This window comes from Penaeus monodon, chromosome 27, assembly GCF_015228065.2.
Source record: "Penaeus monodon isolate SGIC_2016 chromosome 27, NSTDA_Pmon_1, whole genome shotgun sequence".
Classification (NCBI taxonomy): domain Eukaryota; kingdom Metazoa; phylum Arthropoda; class Malacostraca; order Decapoda; family Penaeidae; genus Penaeus; species Penaeus monodon.
Window position 1 is genome coordinate 39,257,414 of NC_051412.1, and position 2,436 is coordinate 39,259,849.

Here is a 2,436-nt window from a genome sequence, read left to right on the forward strand (position 1 = left end):
GAAGCGAGGCGACCCTTTCCACGGTGAAGCTAGCCAAGCCTACCGAATGGCCGGCTGGTTAACCGTAATGGACGCACGGGCCGAGGCACGAGGGGGAAGGCGCGATGGGGCAACGGTGAGTGCGATGCCGCGCTGACGACACCTCCTGGCGAAGGAAGTGCAGCGGGAGAGGGAGATGTGCTTCGACCTTTGTCACTGAAATCACCTGTCTCTTCTGTTCCCAACTATCATCGCTATTGTGATGATCAGGGCTTGTAGTAAGTAACGTTTACTATAATACATGTGTTTTGATTGTCAGCGTAACAACTGCAACTGCCATTCACAGCTGTAACTAGAACTGCAGTTACTTCGAAAAGCCATTCTGAGTACCCGAGACTACTTCAGTACTCGAAATCACCATTTTGTAGAATTATTTGTCACTTTCTTCACAATATTTTTTTTAGACTTCGACCATTGTTGAGATATGGTGTAGTCACGTTCATCTTTTTTTTTCACCTCAAACACTGTATTTACAACTCTCACTCTCTCTAGAACTGCTACATTGGCCACGTCGCACAAAGGATCACCACAGGAGTAAATACTATCCGTGTCTCTTCACTCTTCTACGCATCCATTGCTTAGATTCTGGCATTTTTTCCAAAATGGATTTTCACTCTGGAATTTACATCTTACACTCCTGGTACTTACTGATAGGGCGCTGTGCTCCTTCTGATTTATGCAACGTATCCCGCTTCGTGCGCCGTGACAAGCTACCTGGAATACTCTAGAGAGAGCTATAGACTGGGGAAAGAAATGGTTCAGGTCGCGGTATCAAAGGTAAACAACTTTTTCTCATTTCTACAGTTTTATTGATACAAGTTTATCCCTTTTTTTGGATAGCATATAGGGTTGGCTTTAATCGTTGCATACTCTCCAGATTCTAGGTACATGTGCCCATTACGTGTGTTTGATCTAAGTCATGTATTTTTCCGTTCATTTAATCTGTAGCCTTTCTGATCAAAGTGCATCAAAAAGTACTTAAGATAAAAATATACAAGCAAGATGGACTCAGTTGTCACATTTCTTTCGTTATCTTTGTTTGTTTCATGTTCTAATAATAAAAGGAAGCATCGGTATGACAAAAGCGACCGTTGTTGAAGTCACTTAAAAGAAAAGCTTGTGAGGACTAGAAAGAAACACTCGAAAGCCACTTCCTTCATCTCCAGCGGAAACGGTCTGTTGCGAAACTTATCTGCTGTTGCCATGTTGCAAATGCGACGTGACTTCATGAGGAAAGTTGAAAGTCCGTTACTTCCACGCCCCTTGCTCATTATCTAAGGAAGGGACGCGGTGACATTGGTGTCAATTGTTTGGTAATGTTTAGTAATCTTTTTTTTAATGGCGACCGGAGTTTCGCAATATATCATTGTACTATATATTTATAAGCTTTTATCACATTCATAGAGGCTTTGTTACCCCTATTTTTCCTTTTTACTCTGATGTACTCTCAGATCGTGGATCAAGTTGATAATGAATAAAATTAGTTTTCTAAAAGACTTCCCTTTAACATGATAAACGTTACTTGCGAAATCTGCGCGTATGTCAAAAATAAATTATTTCTTAATTTACTACTTTTAGTGTTGTAGTATTCGCGAGCTTTGCACATATTTAAGAGTGGTTCCGGTAACCGATATAAATTTTTTGCGTGAATGAGACCTAACTTGTATTCTGTATGATAACTTTACTACGGCTCTTGCAACAATAACAAACAGGGCTGCCAGACGCAAGCGGGGCGGCGCGAAGAGAGAGTATAAAGCACGTGCTTCGTTGCGTACCGCGGTTAGTGTGGGAGCAACGGGCAAAGTGTTTAGTGTAATACTTTAGACGCCACATTTTATCAGTGAGCCATCTTACTTCTCATATCACTGGTTTCAATAAACAGTAAACAGTAAAAAAAAAAATGCTTCCATTAGAATACTTGAATCATGTTTTCTGTTATAGCGATAGTATTTTCTGTTTCCTTAAAATTAATTAACCGATTTTTGAACAAAATTAATATTGAACGACGAATGGTAGGATCGGATAGCTCGTCTAACGTGGATATGGAGGATGCAGTAGGATGTTAGAAGAAAAAAATACTTTTCACACTCAACCAGCGCATTGAAAAAAACAAGGTTTTCGTTACTTTACAGGATCAACCATCAAATACCATTACAATAGAAACATTTATACAAACCAAGGCCAGGAATTGTCAGAAATTATCTGCTGACAATCCCTGGCAGTCTACAGAAACATTTTGTCTCCTTCCAGAGAAACAAACCCACGTTTTATCCGAATACACCCGCCGTCTCATGCCAAGGGGCTGGCAGGATATGTGCCCTGAACCCAACTTCTGAAATAAAAGTAAAAAGATCTCTAGCTGATGGTTCTCTGAAGCCATGGGGAAGGTAAGTGAAG